Source organism: Lichenostomus cassidix, chromosome 1Aa (assembly GCF_008360975.1).
Source record: "Lichenostomus cassidix isolate B80296 chromosome 1Aa, HeHo_3.0, whole genome shotgun sequence".
Lineage (NCBI taxonomy): Eukaryota > Metazoa > Chordata > Aves > Passeriformes > Meliphagidae > Lichenostomus > Lichenostomus cassidix.
The window spans coordinates 25,072,387-25,094,941 of NC_139480.1; the positions used below are offsets into that span (position 1 = coordinate 25,072,387).

Genomic DNA, 22,555 nt, shown 5'->3' on the forward strand with positions numbered 1-22,555 from the left:
CACAAATAACTTTTCACCATGTTCCATAAAATGGAAAAAAGAAATATGAAATAATTTTCATTCATTACAAATTCTTCCCTTTCTAGGTTCTCATACACATCTCCCATTGTGGTAGTTAGATGTAAATAAATACAAATCTTGCTTAAGAGTTCATGCATGTTCTCTGTTGCATGTAGTCTTCAATGATGTCTCATATGTAACCTATTTCACAAACATTTTACTCCTCTGGCCAATGTAAGTCAAAATCCAGAAAAGAAAGAGTCCACAAGTATCTTCCCACTAATTTCAGTTCTCTCAAGTGAAAAAAAAAAATCAAACAAAAAACCTCATGTTTTAATGATGAAATGTAAAGACTGAAAAAAAGACAGCAGTCATTCTTTGTAAAACACAAAATAAACTGTATTTGAAGGAGAAGCGATTCCTACCAAATTACACATGAAGGAACTTTCAAAGAAAATTCTCAAATAACATATGGCAAGTAGCTCTACATCTGTAACAGTAATTGGACATAGAACAAATAAACAAATAAATTATTATAGTTGGAAGGAAAATAACAACAAAACTAGGTAGTTCTGTAAGCAATGGAACTTTATGAATAACAGCATGGGCATTCTTAATGCTGCAGCCTTTTTCCTCAGCAGGTGCACTGTTTTGCATGTTTCTGTTACACAGTCCATCTGCTTTCATGGATATTAGTGTCTTTGAGGCCTCTGCTTCTCCATCAAATTTGTTTGAAGTTGTTCAACAGATTCAAGAATTATTGTGGGGGACTGACATATACTATGATTGCATCGACTTATAAAACTTCTGTTTCCTTATAAAAGTATAATAAAAATAGCCTAGGAAATAGACAATTCCACAGCAGAGCTCTTTTGCAGGCAAGGCCAACACAGGAAAACACTGGAAAACAGTGTTCATATCTAGCAGTAAGAATTCTCAAGCTGATAAATTGTCATAACACAAAAAAGGAGAATAGATAAAAATTGTCATAACACAAAAAAGGAGAGTAGATAAAAATGTCCCCAGTACTACACCAAATATTAAAAATAAGATTAAACAATTAGAATTATTAAATAGCATGCTTAAAGAAAAAGGAAATGACATATTTTAATACAACATAATTATCTGTTGTTGGCAACTTTTGGTTAATTCTGCCTGAAAAACTTAAATAGGTCTTAACATAAAGAAGAGCTTCCTTTTTTGATTTCAGACTAACCTAGTATGGGTTCAGCAACAGAAGACGACAGATCAAATTAATTTAACTGCAATACTTCAGAAGGCATTTTATCAAGGATTAATATAGCACAATACTTCCAAGTGTTATAAGCATGTGGTCATCAGCTTAGGTGCAGTAACTCCACTTTTAGTACTTCAGTCATACTTTGAATACTCCAATGCACTTATCTCACCTCTTAGTTATTCACTGGAAGAAAGGCTGCTTGTAAAGAATGGCACGGTTTTGTTACAGGACAACGAATATAATATAATGTAATTGTAATATGATACAATACAGTATTTTCATTTTGTTTCATTCATTTTGTTGTTTACTATGAAATCAAGATTGGGCCATCCCTGCCATGGAGGAGCTGCCGCCCTCAAATATCTTACATAGCATTACTGCTAAAAGAATCCTAAGCATCAGGCTTGCAAGGGTGACCAGCACTCCTTCAATCAGCTGGTAGATCTCATTCCACATACAGGTAGTCCCATGACATAATATAGTACATTCAACACATTCCCAAGCATGAAGTGGTTTTTTCCTCCCTTAAATCAGTACCTCTGGTAAACAAATAGCAGAAACCACATCTCCATTTGATACACTTATTGATAAGAAAATATCAATTTTCTGCTGAGAAACTCTGTCTTAATTAATTAGTTGATTAGTTGATTAGTTAATTAGTTAGTTAGTTAATCAGTTAATTAGAAAAGTAGTCTGCTGGACTAATGTAATGTATTAGTTATGTATCCTAACTTTATCTTTTACTCTGTTGCACTACACATGAAATTCATATCCACATTGTTTGGTTTATGAATGGGTTTCTCCGGATATAAAGTTACAAATACACAAATTTGCACAATCCTCAATGGCATCACAAAAAAGATGTACAGCTTTGCTAATTTAATTCTAAAGCAACGCAATTCAAATTATGGTTTACACTTTACTAAGGAGAATGGGTTCATATCCAAAATACTGCAGTAGAATTAAATTGTATGAGAAGCAGAACAACATCATTGTAAAAGAAAATACAGTAATAAGAAGAGATAGTGAAACCATGAATTAAATTTCACAGTTGCTACATATATTCAAATAAGTAAACAGAGCTTTCACCAAAGATTTTACAACTGGAAACCAAAGCAGAAAAGGATGTGGAAGAAAAAAGAACTAAGGAAATCTTGAACATTAAATTTAAACAGTTTTGTATGTTTTTTAAATGCTCAGTTACAGATAAAAATTTGGAATGAGATCACATTCATCAAACTGTCCACTTAATGTAACAATATTGCATCTCACTGACAAATCAGCCATCAATTAGAAACTGTAAAATTTAATTAAAGGTATACTATTCATAGCTAGCACTGTAACATGACATGCATGCATTTCATGTATCACAACATGACAAGACTGCACCTCCATATTCCTGGTACCACCTTGAGGACTTAAAATGGAGGTTTTCAGAGACAGAACCAAAAGGAAACAACAGGGAAGAAAAAAGGAAATTGCTGAAACAGAAACACAGAGATAAATATGCAACATCTACCCGAGGCAGACAGGAATTCAATACATGAGTATATATGTTCAAAAATAAAACTAATAAAATACAACTGCTGAATTATGTGACCATATCTCCACCTCGATGTCCTAGTGACTACACAAAGTAGGCAAGCATTGTTTTCATGCTTTATGGCCTCCTAAGAAGCTCCTCAGTACTATTATAGCTCACTAATCCATAGTTGCCTTGTATTGCTCTAACTGTATCATATCATTATAGATGTTATTAAGATGAAAATATGTAATAAAACCACAGAAGAATAGTAGTCATTTGTGACATCATTACATGCTGTTCTTCAGTTGTTCCACATTAATTACTATATATATTTCTATATTTATTTCCAATAAAATGGAAAGGAATGAAGGCAGTCTAACCATCAACATCACTAAAAATGTGACAGAACATGAAGTTCAGCATAGGTTTTACTTGTAGTCTTCACAGGACTTTATAAGATGGCTTCCTGATTTAATTCCCAAATGACAGAAGACATGTATTACACACCTATTCATCAGAGTTCTTCCAGCCTATTGTCTTTCTTCCTTCCATTCTGACACCATTAACAAGTTCCATTCTGTCTTTTGTGGTTCCTGAACCTCTCTTGTACTGTGTCCCGGTCCTGAGCAATACCTTTTCTCTTAGACGGCTAATAGCTATTCGCCATTCTCTGGTATATATACATACAATTCTTTTTATACTTCAGAATTATTTATTTCAATGTGCATTTTCCCCTCACTCCTACTTTGGGATATGAACCGACACAGAAAGATCAAGACAATTGGGAGACCACATCTGCTGGCTCAGCATCACTACCTAGTGTCGCTGTTGAGCAGCTAGCAGAGTAATGAAGGCACCAGTTCTCAGTGGCAAGAAGGAATGACCTTTATTGTTTTGATTTCATCATATATATAGAGTTCTCAAAAGTCACCCAGATTGGTCAGTCAGAAGCCTTCCCCCAGGCCTGATTGGCCAGGCCTGCACCGTCCAAGTTCTGGGACACTGTTCCAATAACATCCAAACTTTATCTTTATTTATAAAACACAAGAAGAATTCTCGTGGGAAAAACCTGTGCTAGCCACAACCTAGCAGCATAAAATATTATTTTTTACTTTTATTTGTCAATAATTATGGCTTAGCCATATTACCATCACTGAAATAATAATTTCATACACTAATAACTCCTTACCAAGTCGATAAACTTTAGTCCATTTTTCTTACAACACTATTTTACCTACTTATTAATCAAACCCAACCTAACGTTATCACATCAAATATAGATTACTCAGTCTATCCTAGAAAGCTATCATTAATCTGTCTGATTTACAGTAGAGAAATCATTGAAAAATTTGGATGGCAATAAAATATAAACCTTTTCCTATCCCTGGAAGTGTTCAAGGCCAGGCAGAATGGGGCTTGAAGCAACCTGGTCTAATGGAAGGCGTCCCTGCTCACGGAAGGGAGGTTGGAACTGGATGATCTTTGATGTTCCTTCTGCTCCAAACAGTTCTATGACCCTGTGATTCAATTTAACAAAATAAACCTCAGCTAAAATAAGTAATGAAATGGCAAACATCAGACTAGCTGCATCTGTTCTGCAGGCACTTCTGCTACACTTCTACAAGGGCAGCAAGTGAGAGAGAAGAGAGACTTCCTCGAAACAGAAGAGCTGCCTTAACTCAAGCTTAGCTTTTCATGTCCCTTTAAAAGACTTAGACTGAGGTTTAGGTACGTTGAAGCCACTACTGCAACTACACTTTCCACATACTTACTGGAGCTAGTGTGAAACTAGGCAGTCCAAGTGCTGTGACCCATCTAGCCATAGCTCTGATAAACTCAGCACAGGCTGCAGAACCTGCCTGAGAACCAAACTAAATATGCAGCTATTAACTGTCTCTGTTCCTCCTGTCCCACAGACACAGACTCTGCAGGCATCCCAGGTCACTACAAAGGGGAGAGTGACTGCTGTTGAATGACACCCGAGTGCCCAAGAAGTAATTCCAGTATTGAGTGTTAAGCACAGAATTATATGAAAAGCATGAAAAAACTTTGCCCTTATAGTGAAACCAGATAATTTAAAGATAAATAGAGAAACCAGACCCTAACATAACTATCATATACTCAAGTCCAATAAAAAGTTAATAACTTTTGGAAAAGCATTTTTAGTATTTGACAATATTTTAGTTATTTTTTAAATATATATTCACACACCCACCCAACTCTTATTAAAAAATTTATTTCATTTACAGGAAAGTGTTTCCAAGATCTGACTATTTACAGTATCCTCTCCATTTTATGTCTTTCCAAATAAAAATTATTGACATTTTGGATCAGAAATACTTGTTCCAAGACATAAACTGAACATTTTATATCAAACGGTTACAAGAGACTGACACACAAAACTCTTACCTGAAAGGGACACTGTACCTCACAATGGTATTTCAATAAATCAAGTCCTAAAATACTAATTATAAGAACTGATTAAACGCCATATATTAAAAGAAAAATGTTCTGCAACCCCCCACACACCCTTTCAAAGATATGGTATAGGAATGGAGAATTAATGTGTAGCCCCAGATGTGGAACCTCAGAAGATCAGTGTACGAAATTCAAATAACCAAAAATTTCATGTGTCAGTTCTTGTTTACATGGATCACAAAATCTGTAATCTCAGTATTTCTGTAACTTATCCATCGTGTACAATTCTTTTAAATTGCAAGAATTTTTGAGCTTGCTTTGTTTGTTTGTTCCATTTGGTTGAATAAAAAGGTTGGATGAAGAAGAAGGGAGGCAAAAAAACAAACCACACTTCCCTGCAAAAAAAAAAAATAAAAAAAGAAAGAAAAGAGAGAGAGAGAGAAAATTATCTTGCATATTTTTATCTAATTGTATGATGACCAAGAAAACATCATTCCAAAAATTACTTCAACAAATCTGCATTTCCTTGTGGTTTTCCATACATGAAAATCACAAACGAGCAGCCATGGCAAGAAGATTTTGGTAATATGACAGTCTCTCCTACTTTCTGTTACAGCTGGACAAGCACGGGGTTACTGCACACATGAAGCTGAAAGCTGACTCACAGCACCACAGGCCCCTTCTGTGGGGTAAGATACACAGTGCACCAGTACTTGTACACACTGCCACTGGAAATACAGGACAGACAACATTTTTCTTAAGTGCTCCATGGCTACTCAGGTAATCACAATACATATAAAAAGGAGATAAAAAACTAACTCTAAAATAGTATCTCTGGTATGAAAAGAAATAACATTTTCACCATGCCTCTACACCATGTGTTTTTAAGACAATATTTTCTGGTTGTGACCAGGTAAATATTACAGGGAAAACCACAGATTCATGGCTATGGAGTTTCCAAAAGCAGTTTTTAACCAAAGAGCAAAACAAGGGATGAACAAGCTATTCAACTTGGATACAATTTAGAGATCTATGGATCCACAGTCTGTTATCCTTTTCTCCACAAAAGCAAAAACTGATTAGACTTAATTGCAAGGTTACGTTACTGCAAGCTTTACCTACATCTTTTATTGTGGTGCACATCAACTATGGCTATCAATGAATGCACATAAATGTTATGGAGGGAAATCAACCATGGCATCTTACTTCATGAGTTTCCAAATTGCACAACTACCCTCTTTTTTTTATAAAGATGGCTCCGTTAACTCACTTTTTATGGGAGTTTTTATATTTCTGGATACAAATTGCGACGATTTTCCTCTATTTGTCATGAGCTTTATTTCTGCAGGAATTTTAGGGCTCTCAAGATTCTTTTGTCCTTGAAATGTGAAGGAATGGTGGTTCTCAATTCTTTTTATAAGAGGCCTTCCTTGTCCTCGACTCCAGTTATGCAAATCTAATATTCCAAACTCCATTACTTGCTGCTTCAAACAGGTAAAAAAAATAGACATTAATGTGTAATAGTACAGATTATTGTCTAAATAAATACATTTTATTTCCTTAACTCTGTTTTTTAGCTCAAAATAGCATCATACAGAATAAACTTACATTTATATCTGGCAAATGTTTCTGGATACTCTATCATCCAAAAGTTGATCTTTTTAATGTATTCCTTACTGATTCTTTTAGTTCATAAGAGGGCCATAGGGAATATTACAAAACACAATATTCATGTCCCTCTGAAAGGTCTAGGAGACCTTTTGAGTTCCAGTATGTAGAAGGGGACACCACGGACCCAGAGCATAAGTGCACCTGCCTTTTCCTCTTGTTTTTGCTTTCCCATCACTATGGGATGTCAGGACAAAGTAAGTGGTGCTTTATGAACCTTGTCAGCATATATGTTTCACTGCAGAAACTTTAAGGAACACAGTCTGAAAAGGACAAACTCACTTTCCAAACTCATACTTTTTCAAACTCTTCATAAAAATACTACAAAACCAAGTAATTTGTGAGTGTTTCCACAGCTGTCTAGAATAGCATAGCACTGACTGGATGAGATCTGTTCCAACCTTAGTGATCCTAAGATCCTATAGGATAGCAGAGCAGAACACAGCATAGACCATTTTCAGTTGGAAGGGGACCTACAACGATCCTCTGATCCAGCTGCCTGACCAATTAAGGGTTGACCAAAAGTTAAAATGTTATTAAGGGCATTGTAAACACTGACAGGCTTGGGGCATCCACCACCTCTTTAGGAAACCTATTTAAGAGTTTGACCAACCTCTACATAAAGAAATGTTTCTTAATATCCAGTCAGATATCCCAGGTGCAGCTTTGAAGCATTCCCACATGTCCCATCACTGGATCCCAGGGAGAGGAGCGCAGCCTCTCCCTCTCCCCTTCCCCTCCTCGGGAAGCTGTGCAGGGCAACGAGGTCACCCTCAGCCTCCTTTGCTTCAAACTAGAGAAGCCCAAAGTCCTTGGCCACTCCTCACGGGACATTCCCTGCAGCCCTTTCACCAGCTTTGTTGCTCTCTTCTAGACCATCACGTGCATTCACAGACCATCAGGTCCTCTTAAATTGTACACAGTATTCAAGAGCATTGCTGTACTTCGTCACTAACAAGCTCTTTACCCTAGCATCTAAAGCACCTACTGATCTATGACAGAAATTATTCCAAAATTAAATACTTCTATTATTTTTCATGTGAAATGGACTTCACACTTCAAGTACATACCACATTAGGCTATTTACTGATAACAGCAAATATTTATGGGCAAATAAATGCAAAAAGCAGTAAATGAATACTGCTTTAACAAGGATGTCCTGGAAGAGATGACTATTGATATGTACAGTTCTAAAAGATGCAAAGTATGTATCACAATTTACCCTAATTGTAAATGAATTTTTTATTATTTCATTTTCTAATTTGGTGGAAAATGTTGCACGTATATAGAGAGAAAGGAATGAAATCTCAGAAACACTGCCTAGTATTTCACACAATTTCATCTGACCTTGAACAATGGTGGTGCAAAGAGCCCAGACAAATTAGATTTTACATTTACAAGAATTCCACAGCGTGAACATCTAAGAGTGTGAATGTCTCCTGACAATTTTTCCAGGTTGTTCTCAGAAACAGGTAAGAATTTCCTTGCTAAAACATCAATTGGCTCCCAATGGGAGTTACTTTAGGTAGGCCTGAGGAATAAGAAGCTTCAGAATTATGGCCTTTCTGTCACAGTACAGCAGCTCAAGAAAAAGGACAAGAGCAAGGGATTAAGGAAGCTTAGATATTGTTCACAATTCAAATTAATCTTTGAGTAGATGATGGGTTATAAGTGACAGATGAATAAGGGAGCAGAATATTCAAGTAAATGTTGCTTCTGTCCCGCAGCAGGGAAGATTTGCTTAGCTAAAATACAGTTTCCTCAGTGCCTGACTGATGCAAGGACAAACAACAAGGCATAAATTTAAGCTAAAAAGCTTACCTTGGTTAATAAAGTTAAAGAAGAAATATAGTTTTGGTTTTTTTTACTTTTTAAGCAGAAAGCTGGAAAGTCAAAAGAGCAAATCAAGCATGTAAAACTTACAGAAAAAAACCAGCAACAAATGCAAGTGCTTGAGCTCTCCTAGGAGTCTCTTTCAGTCATTTGAAAAGCCCTTCTCTCAATGGTAAGAAATCATATAGACATGCTCAGAGATTGCTCAACTGTATGTATTGGACAAGAGTAATATAATACATTCAGAAAAGCCTAAATAAACATGAAGCACCCTATATGTAATTATCTTTTATACAATTCATTATAAATTATCATAATATTTTTTAAAACTCATAGATATTAAATTACACAATTAGGAAAAAGATTTATCTTTTTCTCTTGAAGTGTGCATAAATATTCTTGACACAATGAATGAAAAAAACCATCACAAACCCACAGTTATTAAACAACAACCATAGTTAAGACTAACCACACCTATTTAAAAATGCAGAAACCCAAAATGTGAATCGCGTAAGCAATTGTGTGTATTGTATTGAGATGGCCTTTTGTCATACTATGTATTGCTGTGTCAAAATGAAAAATCTGTTTTAGTAAGTATAATTATTTAAATAAATGTGAATGAAGCTGTTCAGGACCGACTTTTAAAGCTACTAGATTACAGAGAGTAGGATAGCAGTATTTTTTTTTTCCTTATAAAGAGGTTTAAAATATTTTAATAAATACCTTTATGTTACAGGATTTTGTATTCCTAAGACGTAAATAAAACAATAAGTCTGTAAAGCTCAGCAAATAACTACATAAGCCATTTTACAAGGAGGATATACTTTTCCTTCTTTTCTGTGAATGTATAAAGCTCTCCTTCAAGCTTTTACTAAATCTATTGATCTGTGAAACACAGTGCACTCCAGGGAGGCAATTCACTTGACGTTATATATCAAATGATGAGATGAATAATGATCATACCATTTGGTAATTAAACATCTTACAAACCTTTTAACTGACTGAACGTCAGAAAGGTCAAATGAGATCAAACCTATTTTTTTGTTGGTTTTAATTTTTTTTTTATATTTGCAACACAAAAGTTGCATTTAACAGAAATTATTATGTGACATGGCAAAACCACGTTATTGAGCAACATAATTTTTATTCCTATTAGACATTTTGAATACATAGAGAAATAGAACTTTCCTCCCATGGTCCTATTATAATCCTAATTTTTAAGTTTACAGAGAAGTAGCCATTCACCAGTATAGTACAAATAACTACCAAAGTTATTAGATTAAGGGAAATTAACATAGAGCAAATCTAAAATACACCAAACCACTAAGAAACTAAAAAAACCTCCTCAATAACTTCCTAGGAAGTTACAGGAAATTGAGATTTTATTAGATAGCAATTAAGTCCATTTCAATGGTTTGAGGACACTAACAGTGCTTCTCAACTTACACATTAATATGGGCATTTTACCTATTATTACATAGTAATAATTTAAATGTTTGATATTAGAAATAAATCCAAAATATTTAATAAAGACACCTAAAATAGTAATTTAATGAACAATTTTGTATTTTGCCTGTAAATTTGTAAGTTGCAAATGCAATTAAAAGATGCAGCAAAGATGGTTTTTACTACAGACTAATGAGTGAAAATCCCTTGCCTCAATAGCTAATGCCTCTGTCAAATGTGGTTTCTAGAAAAGACAATATCCATTCACACATATCTTCACCATAGCCTTATGGGTTACCAAAGACCTTCATTGCCAGAAAAAATAATTCCCACCATCTTCATACAAGCTATCATCAGCCTTCACTGCTCAAACAGAATCAGATCTCAAATATTAAGGAACATTTTAGGATTTCCCTCTAGTTATTTTTTTAGAAAATGAAGAAATCTTTATTAACTTAAGAAAATATTCAACGTCTTTCTCAAAACCAAATTGGGACATATCCAGTCAACTCTCACAAATATACAATTGCACAAACATACAATGAATATGTGAAATAACCAAACACACCCAGTAACAGTCAATATACTTGTGACAGTTCTGCCTTATAGAAGAGCAAACTGGCCACTCTCAAAAACCAGCCTCTGCCTACTGAGGCCAGTATCCCAGCATTGCTTCAGGTGATTCTGCACAGCCAGAGCTAATCTGGAAAACAGAGGTCTCTGGGGCAGAAGTTGAAAGAAAGAGAGAGGATTTTTACAGGGTATCTAACGAAGCAATGCAGCAGATGAATTTGGCAGCCGAAGGACAGAGTTTTGCTGGAGAAGTCTCACACCCATGCAGCAGACTGGCTATTGCTATGGGACATGAGTGAGAGAGGTGACAGAAACCTTCATAATACCAACTGCCAGTTACTCACAGTACTTTGTCTTTCATTTGCAAAATGAAAAAGAGGTAATTAAATCACATGCTCCATCTTCTGGGATCTTTTAACTATTGGACAGGGTATTCATAACACATAACTTAAAAACACTGTCCTATCAAACACACTCAATCCATCAAATATGTAGCTTTTTCAGGCCTAATAAACCAAATAAATTTAAAATACCTTTAATGAAAAATATTTCTGAATTGCAAGAATAAAATAATATAAATGATAATACCTCTTCAGATCTCCATTTCTAATAATGTTCAAACATAGAGTATTCAGAAAATTTTCTAGAGACAGAGAAATAGAAAATACTCATTTTTCTAAAAGTTCCACATGCAAAAATCAGGGGGGAAACGTCACTTTACTGTAAGGAACTGGACTGTTCCATTACACTTTAAGGACAATAACTGTGGGTGTTGCACAACAGAACAACTTCCTTTAGAAAAAAAAATACACAGGTGCTCAGATCAAATTTTAGGGGAATATTACACATGTAGATTAAGCACTGACCTGGGAAAAGGTGTTCTGTGGAGGTTCAAGGGCTTCAACACATGCTCACTTAGCAAACAGCTGCAGCAGCTAAGGCTGCTCACGCCCTCTCCTTCCTTTTCCTAGTATTTGTTACCTTCCCAATTCCAGAGCTGGTAAAATGACCATACCAAATGACCATATGAGTAACCTCAATGCAGAGCCAAGGAGCAGTTTATACTGCCACAGATTCTCTGCGGCATCAGCTGGGGATCCTTTCCACATTAGTTTTGTTTCCTTTTTGACAGGTTGAAGAAGAGAAACAAGACAGAATGCAAACACAAGTTCTGGTGGAGGGGCCACAATGAATTTTGGAGAAAGGGAAAGGATACCTAGAATTGCAGTACCTGTTCATGAAATAATTATGTGCTTTAGTTAAAAGGATTATCGATACTGGTGATTCTAAAACTTCTCCAGTGATGATGAATGATTTACAAATGGAAACACTTATGCTCCACATTCCTTAAAATACTACTGCCCAAAAAAGCAAATGTAAAACGATTCTGTCATAAGAGAAAACTTTAAATATTTTCCTGTTCATTCAGTAATTCAGTTCAACATTTCAGCCTTATTTCTAAAAATAAAATAAGTAATAATGCTGACATTCATTTAGTCCACTTAACTGGCAGAGAGAAACTGGCCTGAGGCAAAATTTCAGTATAGAAGTTTGTTTTGTTAGGTTGGGTTTTTTTGTTTGTTTTGTGAGGGTTTTTAGTTTGTTTTTTGTTTGGGGGGGCTGGTTTGTTTTGGGGTTTTTTTTGCCTGTTTATTTGTTTTTAAGAAGAAGAAGGAATCTTAGAAGTACATTTAAAAAGAAGAGGGATGATGATGCAAAGACAACAAAATCCTGAATTTATCTTTTTTCAAACAAGTAGCAACAGTCAAATCTGAGAAGAAATACACCTACCTAAAGCTAAAAGCCTTTGACTGGATTCAGTGGAAATTTTGTATAAGATACAGCTTTAATGCTTTAACAAGTGATGGAAAAAGAGAACTGGATTTGTATTATGTCGTGAAAATGTATCTTAGAGCAAAAAGAAAACTAAGTAAAAATGAATGACAAATGGCCATGAAGGAAAATTTTCATCTTGAAAGGAAGGAAGCTAAATATTCACCAACTTTATGGTAGCATGCAGATAAAAAAATACTAGTTTCAAATTAGCTGCAAAGCATTTAAGACATGAGGTCACATGTCTTTGTCACAGCACACAATCCGTCTGCTCTAATTTGAAGTGTTTAGTAAATAGCTTCACCCAAACAATACAGAATTATATTAGGCTGCAAATTCAATTACGGAAGCACAGGAACTATATATCTATATGTATCTCGATAAATCTAAAACAATATTTAATTTAGTTTCTCCCTCATGTACAAAAACGTTGAGTTAAAATTACTGTCCCTTTCCCACTAGTACTGTTACCTATAAAACTATACTTAACCAAAGTAAACAGATTCTACAACTAAATTTCTGTATTTTACATACTGAGATACCATGTCCCACACCTTATTCTTGAGAAGTCACATATATCATGCAAACTATACCAAGCAATTTTAACTTTGCAGCCGGGGATTACATGCCTGGTGACCTTTTTTTCACTGGATCTGTCATAATTAAATAAATTTTTATATAGGTACTCAAATATATATGCTCATGTTTGGATGTAGGACCAGAACCACCACATGAACCAAAACATAACCTATTTTTCTTCCCTAGCCAACTCAAGATCAGGGGAAGGGACGGGGGGGGGAGAAAAAAAGTTCCTTAAAAAATTAAATTGTGAACATCTGAATTTATATATATAAAAAAAAAGATGCAATTAAGTTTTCCCCATCAAATCACCAGTAAAAACCTGTCTTCCATAGGCTGTGACTGACAACAATTACCACTAAATAGCTGTTTTACAGACTACATTCAAAATCCTGAGGCCCAGTTCCTAAGGGACAGTGATCTCTGTCCGGTTCCTAGATGACAGCGGCCACATAAAAAAAGAAAAAAATCATTACCTCTTTCTTTGCTAGATCCCATAATGCATTTTCCAGAGAAGAGAAGAAATCACTCCCCAAGCCAGTTAACAAGCACCACTTACAAACACAAAACTCATTTAAAATCAGCTTTTTAGGGAGGCTAACTCTCAAAGCAATCAAATAAACATCTATTCAATTTTCAAGATCCCATTTATTTTCAGGAATTACATGTGATGTTATTTCTTCCATATGTAGTTACTTGTACTGAATTGCTTTCTTTATTGCTTACATTTATTTGTTCTTTTAATAAGGATTTAAGATAGCTAGTTCATCACATTTATCACAGACTGATTTCTGGATAAGGTAACTTCAAAAGCGTGTCAAAAACACAGATTTTTTTTTTACTGTGGTGCTGAAAAACACAGGAAATAGTAACATGAAAATCAGTCTTTCAGAATTACTTCAGATACAGTCAAATAAGAGACCATGCTGAGAAAAAAAGCACAAATAAGTTGTTCTGAGCAATATGGGAAACCACACTCCATTTTCTTAGGTTTTAGAGAAATCCCGAGTAAACTACGGTTGAGGCTGCCTTTTCTCTTGATAAAACTAGCTTTTATTCTGTCTAAATCAATCTATGTTGGAGTGCTCACGGGCCTCAGCATTTTTTTCCAAAGATTGTGCTAATGGCATAATGGCTTTACAATTTAAGTAGAAAAACCTAAGAGAGAGAGAAAAGGCTACATAACACAGAAATGAGCAGGGATTCTTTGCCTTGGATCTACTCACAGAAAAAAAAAACCAAAACCCAAAGCAATTCTATATATGTAATTAAAATCAACTATATTTATGTTCTCCATTCCCTCCGAATGACAAGACTTTCCAAGAACTTTATTTCAGATATAGAAAATTAAAGGGTTAGACCAGGGATTTTTGGCAGAGTTGTGTTTTTTCTATTCCATCCCAAAGAAAGAAAAAGCTGTTGATGACCCTTTTATCCTACTGAATGAACGAAAAGAGTACCATAGAGGACATGCTGAAATTTTAAGACTGGAATTGCTTTGAGAGCATTAAGAGTTTGGCCACATACAGTCATCAGCATAGCAACAAGAAAAAAAGGACCTGGTGCCATTGCTCTGCATTATAAGCACAACAGAGTAATTTTCATTCTGAAAAATATTTACAGGATGAGAAAAAAGGAGAGTATCATTCATGTTTCTTATATTCATTCACAGTCTTACTGAAAATATGATTTTGACCAACACCATCACTGCCACTCTATACATCAGCACAACTAGCTGTGTATTCTGGCCAACAGTTAACCTGGAAATCCGTCCTTACTGTATTTTTCTAGTCTGTCAGCTCACTCCTGCAAGTCATTTTCAAAGCTCATTCATAATTTACTTCTTAGTGAGATTTCATATTAATGAAATCTCACTAGCATCCCATCAAAAAGTACAATATTTTACAATCAATTTCTTAACTTTAGAAAATAAAATAAAATTGATACCTAACACCTCCCTCCCTCCTCCCCACCACCAAAAAGAGCAGATTGTGTTTAAACATAAAGAAAATAGAAAAATTCGTTCTAGATATTTAAATAACTGTGTTTTCAAGTGGTAAACCAAGGCTGCATCTGCCAACTTCGTTGATATATTTTTAACTTACTTGATATTTATTTACTTTATTAACTCTGAGTTTGACATAATTTATTGAACTAAACTAAAACACAGATATGTTTTGCTTTCTTGAAGAAGTGATCCTATATGTAAGGAGTCCACTAGTGTGACTAAAAAGATCAATACTCATTTTTATGCTGATAAAAAAATTAGAGACATATTTTATCGGTTGTACCTTTAGTCACTAATTATTACATATTACCTTATCACAGACACACTAAATATCACAGACACACTAAAATGCTTATCTACAACAATTCTTTATAAAATAAAAATGTTGTGAACAGTATTTCGGGCTTGTTGACCATTATTCTGAGCAGTTTGTCACAATAGCTTTAGCAGCTCATACTTTGGTGTACTGTATCACTATATTTTTACAGATGTCAGGGCTTTTTTAGCAACTTTATTTATAATATTCAAAATTACATCACTTACTAATTATTAAAACCCTGTAAAAGTAACAATCTATTTTGCATTTCACAGAATCATTTTCTCAAATACTGAACTCACCTTAAGTTAATCTCTATTATTTTTTTAGATTAAATTTTAAGAGACTGGTTATCACCAGTCTCTTAAAGAATCAGAAGCAATAAGAAAATAAAATCAGCATATCCATTACTTTTATATTAAAAATAATCCCCCTGTTTGAGAGAAGTAACAATTTAAACACCAATGGAAATGATGATATTTTCAACAATTACAATTTTGGTAAAAGCCATTAGCAGTGTAACATCAAGCCAGTAGACACCTTTTCCTGGTATATTGTGCATAAAAAGTATTCCCATCTGTTTCAATGCTCTGGCTTTTTCATGGGCTTAAACCTGTCAAATTATTCCATTTGATTTCAGAGAATTCTCATATGGCAATCTATTTTATTTACTTTATCTTCAATAAAATGGTTGAGTGAGCATTAGCAACTATGAGACACAAGTTTCAATCAGTCCTCTGGCAAAGGCGTCAATCTACATTAGACCTACAATGCTGTGAGCTGCAGCAGAAAGCTGGAGTGAGACAGAGCAACAGTGAATGAGTGAGCAAGACCTAATAAAGCAGCAGTGAAGAGAGAGAAAATTCCCCCTGGACACTACCATACACCGCTTATATAATGTGTGTGCCTAGTTCAACACACCAGTAGCTCCTTAATAAAGCTGACAGCTAAAAAGGAGATTCAGGCTCCAACTTCATTTTACATGACAACTACAGTAATGGTCCTCTGTTCTCAAGCAGGCCACGTTTAGAAACCTAAATTCAGTTCAGTTAAAAATTAAGAGTTCTCACCTCTCTCATTCATATCACACAGGAAAAAGAATCATAAAATTATTAAGATGCACACCATTTTCTCCTCATTTCATATAGCTGAAAAAAACTTCAGGTTTCAACTAGCTTTTCCTTAAAAAATTCTGTGCTAGAAACCACAGAACAATCAGTGTATTTAAGCAATAACTCATTTCTGAAGACAGTATCATTAATGACTAATTCCAACAAATGTGGAGCATCACTCCTAGATGTCATGAAAATACCTCCCAAAGCACAAACTTTGGAATAAGTGATGCAAGTTCATATTTGATATGGGCCGTAAAAAGCATATTATTGCACCAATGCGCTTCCCAGCAAATCAGACCATTATGACTGTACTTAATGTTTAGCTGAATTGAAAAGCTGGCCAGTTTAAATCTATAGTTTGATATCATGTATCATATAGCAAAAATTTACTGCCTCATATTTCCAGGTCACAAATTCAGTTCTATCAATGTACACTACTTTCTGACAAAAGTTGACTTCAGATTCCCCCGAAATCAGTAATTTACAGCTATTCAAAATCACCCTGGAAAGATAATTCAGAATTCTACAATAAATAGTGTCTCTTTTCTAATACAATTCCAATAAAGTATAAAGTACTGTTTATGTTTCAGACTCTTTCTGTTGGAAACCATATCGAAGACAAAGCCCATCAAACCCCATCTAATTACTTCTTGAAAACCAGATACCATATTTTTCTTTCAGCATTATGCTGTATATCCTCCTTTCATTCACTTACAGAAGTATTAAAACTCATTTGCCTTCTGACCAGACATTGTGGGAGGGTTAGATTTCTTTGTGGACAAAGTTAATGCCAACCCATTACCCAGCTAGTGGAAAATACTGTATCTTTCACATCTTGGTCATCAACATGGTCACCAGCAATGAATCCTTAGATAAGTCTAATTTCAGTTCAGCTGCAAGATATCTATCTGAGATACACTTCTGTACTAATCGAAAAACATAATTATGCTTGCACTATACCACATAAACATATACATGTAGACTGAATATTTAATAGGATACAAAATGTATACATATACATGTACATGAGTTGTGATGTTTCGAGCTTTTGTTTCCTGTAGTACCAGAAAGAAACGGGAATGAGCACATTATCTTCTCTTCTCCAAACAGCCAACACAGAAGAGCTAGATCAATTTAATAATGATTAATACCAGAATTTATTTAGTTGTTTTTTCAAAGCCTAAGTAACTCAGAATGTACTTGTATAACTAACAATCTCCAAAACTGTCTATTTAAGTCCTTAGTCAAAAAATAGAACATTTTTCTCTGCTTTCACATTTCTCCAAGGAATTTTTGTCTTGTTTTCACTTTTTCCAGGTCTATCTCAGTTTTTCTAAAACTTACTCCTAAACAGTTAAGTGTTCTATTGAGAGGACAAAAACCAAACAGACTTTTTCCTCTCTTTAAATTAAAAATGCATTCATAAATGCAATTTTATTGTTATGAAAATCTATCACTACATTTATTACAGAATCCCAGATTTCAATGAGTGCAAACACACCATATCCTGCCATAAAAACCCTAGTAATTCTAAATACCATATTGAAGGATTAGCATTCAGAATTTACTACTCTTTTACTAATTTACTAATTACTACTGTTTCCTCATAGACTGCTAAAACATTCCTTCTCCACTTTCACATACTGCAAGAAATAGGGAACAATGCTAAAAAGACCAAAAAGATTTTGGCTTCCTTTACCGAAAGCATTTTTATAGAATATATTTAACTTGAAGTTATAGAAGAAAATAATGGAGGAAGCAGAATGGCAGTTACTTACTCTCATATGCTTTAAGTTTCAGACATACTGGAATTCAATAAAATTATGACGCCAAACTATTATAGATGCACAAATCAGTTGTACTGCATTTCTGAAATTATTTATCAGAACATAGTAAACTTCCAGAAAAAGTATAATTTAAAAATTAAAACACTCTTTCTGACTCAACAGATTTCACTTACTACAGTTTCTACCAAACCAAACAATTGTCCAAAATACTGACACTGTCTATGAAGAAACTAACATAACTACATATAAGTTACACCATTCAGACATGTACAAATATGTGATAGAAATCCAGCCATATTTCGATTGCTACATAAAAAGCAAAGACTCTGACATTTCTTACTGTTTTTTCTATTGAGCACTGAAAAAAACCCCAACACTGTTTTGCAAATATATTACTGCACACTAACATACAGTCATACAAAAGTTTGCACATGATGTACATAATATCTATAGTTTCCCTGTATAGTGCTGTACATCCTTTGATTTACAAAACTGCTACACCTGACCTTTCCTCTTTTCCTGGCTTCACCATGTTCATACTGTAGCCTTCTGGACAGTGCCTTAAGTCCTTGGAAAAAGGTGAAGTTAAATTGGAATAAAGGAATTTTCCTTTTTTATTACCCAGTGAAGACAGTCACAGTGAAACACATACCAGGACAGTCTTGTTTTATACTACTTTGAACTAGGTTAAAAAGGTCTGTGCTTCCTCCCAGAGGGCAAAGTTTTTAAAAACTTGTTATAAACATAGTTACAGAACTAATTACTGTCACCATCATTAACTCCTCTGGAACTGCTTCTTTTTCTTTCTTTCCAGAGGTATCAATACATTAAGATGGATATACCAATATATGGAGTATATAGGTATATCAGAATATCTCTTAGCAGTTACTACACATGGCATATAGGGAAACAGTACATATTTACTTCAGCAATACATATTTGTATTTACATATTTGTTTCTAATTACTGGTGTATGCAGAAGCAATTTGGCCTGGTTCCTTTTATGGTAAGTTTGTTGTATCCTGTTGAAATCTGCATCTTAAAAACTTATTATCAGGTCCAACTGACCATATTTTGCAATTACTATGTTAAAATACTGCCTAATAACTTTGAATTTGAAAATTTCTGGGAATATTCTCAAAAAAATTGGTACCTCTGTTGGAAATTTAAAATATGAACAACTGCAACATTCAACATATAGATTAGTTCCCTGATGCAATAGCAATTATGAAAAATCTGAAATAAATGTGACTGGCTTGCTAAGCTCTGATTTTACGCTAATTCTTTCAGGAATCTCCTCTTCCCGATCAGTCTAAGTTAAAAAGACCTGATAGCCACTTGTCCATGATTCACTGAAAATAGCTGTGAAGGTCTGGAGCAAAGCAAGGTATTCAATGCAGGCATGCCAAGGCCCCAGTGGCACTGTACCCCCTGACAGTGTGGTGTCACAGGCAGGTTCAGCCTGCTAACACACAAACCAGTTGAAACAGGGCTTGAACTCATCATCCTTGACATCACAGAATTTTCCTGGTTGCCAAAGGAATAAAGATCATCCCTGTTTCAAGAAAGCAGGAATATCCAAACTCAGGGATTCTTTACTATTTAATATTGCCTTTTAAAAATTTAACATATTACAAGAAATACAGTCTAAAACAATTTTCAAAACAAATTAGCTTAATTGTCAAACTTCTAATACAGCTGGTGTAATGAAACTATACAGTGTAAGTTAACTGCAGAGTTCCAGGGACCTTGCTGAGAGAACCATGGTTTCACTTATTTTCATGGCAGAAGCTGAAAAAGCATGTAGGGAAATCCTAAATGAATCAGATATTCTCTGCTTTCTAGTCATAACACAAATAGTCATACATCTCAGTGAATCAGGGAAAGCAGAGATCAGCTATTTGAATAGGGACCAGTAAACAAAAACAGCAATTCCAGAACAAAAGAAAGTTGCAAAAAAAAAAAGAAAAAATACTCTTAGATTTGTGATGCTTGACCTGTACTCACCTGCTTCTTCTAAGCCTCAAAAAGACCTTTTAACTTCAACCTTGAACTGAAGTGATGTCCAAAATCAATTCTAGTACCATCATCCTGACAAAACAGAGAGAAATGTTTACAGCTATTTAGACATCATTCAACCTAAAGAACATAGAATCTGGCGTTATCACTCCCACTAATTTGTTCCAGATGTGCATATGCTGATTCACAAGTAATCTGAAAGAAAGGAAGGAGTTGTAATTTATAATTTTTTGATTTTGACATAAAGCTGATTGAAAGAACTAGCAAGTTAAAAGAAAGATTTTCTTAACAAGTAGTAAGCTTAAATGTAGTCCACAAAGAAATATAATTGTTCACCAAGTTTCTTCCTTGCAGTAGAGTCACAGTTAAGGCAGCACTCAGATTCTAGTCTTATATTTTTTATTCTATTTTTATTATTATAGTACCCAAGGGCAAACAAAATGAAGGCCACCCTGAAGTAGTTCGTTCTAGACAGAGAACTGCACACAATATCACCACCAGTAAGTTCACAGGGTCATCTGAAGGAAGGAACAGAAGCTGGGAGACAGCATGCCAATAAAATTTAAATCTGTATGTATGTTAGGAAGGACAAAAGGACAAGCAAAAAGAAAAAAAAGAAAAACCAACTTTGAGGCTGAGACTGGAAGACTGCAATGAAAAGAGAAGGTTGGACAAGCTAGAAGAAATAAAGAACATGCAGGTCTGTACAATATTTACATCTATGCCTGAGCACATTTCTCTTTCTTGAAATCAACTGGCAGAGATAATCCTACATGTATGCTAGCATAGTCACATATGCTCCAAAACAGAGGGGCTGCATGCAAATTGTCTTATGGAGGTGGTCAAATAAATGTCTGGGAATTTTCTGGAACCATGCTAGTTTGCAAAGATCTTAACTGGGGCAGAGACCTGGAAATATTTCCAAGCATTATTTAACTTACTAATATAGAAACAAACTTAATGCCTGAAACTCTGCTATCTCTGAAGTAGATCCTACCAGCCTCTCGGTGGTGCCTCTTGGCAATTCTCTCTTGCTGACAAGGTCAAACAGAAGCAGATGGAAGAGTAAAATGAATGTAGAATTTTATAAAGAAAAGACTGCTTTCCCACAGTTTAAGAAAAAAATCTGTGTTCCAACTGGCATTATTAATACACACTTTGTTACAAGATGTTTGGACATTTAAAAGAGCTGCAGTTCTAACTTCTTCCTTTGTTTGTAGAGTGTAACAAAACCTGCTGGGAAGGTCGAAGTTCCTAGAAAACTGAAAGCTACCTGGCAGCCTCTGTAGTAGAGCAAGTGAAGAAGGGAGAGCAAAGAATGACAGGCTGGAGGAATAAACACTACATGAAACCCCTGCACAGTAGGACAGCACTGGGAAATGAGAAGGATATCTTATGAGCTTAATACAAAGCAAAAAAGAGAAGAAAATGTTAAAACGAGGTAAGGATCCTAAGGCAAATATGAGGAGGTGAAGGTGGGTGGCATTTCTTAAAAGTTGTTGGAAAGTAAAATATGTGTCAATGAAACTTTGCTTGATGGTCATGTGGTCACCCTGAATCCACAACAGAAATGTCCTCCTGGTGGAGACAGAAGCATTCACCTCACTGTCCTATTTCCCATTAAAAGACTGCAGCTTTGCCTCTAAATAGCTATGCCTCTAAGTCTTTGAAGTTTGTTGTGCACGTGAATACTAGACAGAAATACACATTACAGTTATTTCTTCAACACTGCGTCTTGTTGACAGATGTTAATATGCAAGCCTTAAATGTGAATATTCTGTATTTCTCTTTTTTCCTATATTCCATTACACCAAAATACTTTCAAATCATTAGTTTTCTTAGCTTGGACTATATTAAACATCATATCTCGCTTCACCTCAGAAATAAAGCCAAGAAAATCATAGTTACTATACATAGTTACTATACATAGTTACTATACATAGTTACTATATATGAAATCTTATAGCAAAACATGACCTATTTGGTTGAGATACAAGCTTTTTATTTAGAAATTTTCAGTATAACATTTTTGGGTAATTAGTCTTAATATGAAAACAACCACAGTCATTAATCTTGATGACTAAAATTACATCTTTGGTCTGTTTCTGGATTGCTATACTTTTTTAGAAATCAGTAAGAAGTATTTAAAATGGTGAGGAATGGCACAAAGTAGATGTGACAAATATGTCACAAAC

General features: G+C 34.7%; 1 protein-coding gene across 1 annotated transcript in view; it reads right to left on the minus strand.

Moving 5' to 3' along the window:
* The window catches only part of FOXP2 (forkhead box P2), a 403,188-nt gene that overhangs the window by 264,116 nt on the left and 116,517 nt on the right, over positions 1-22,555 (minus strand). The window contains exon 3 of the mRNA XM_085042895.1: positions 20,349-20,432. The gene's annotated coding sequence lies outside the window, so the exon portion shown is untranslated. The remainder of the gene's footprint in view (positions 1-20,348; positions 20,433-22,555) is intronic.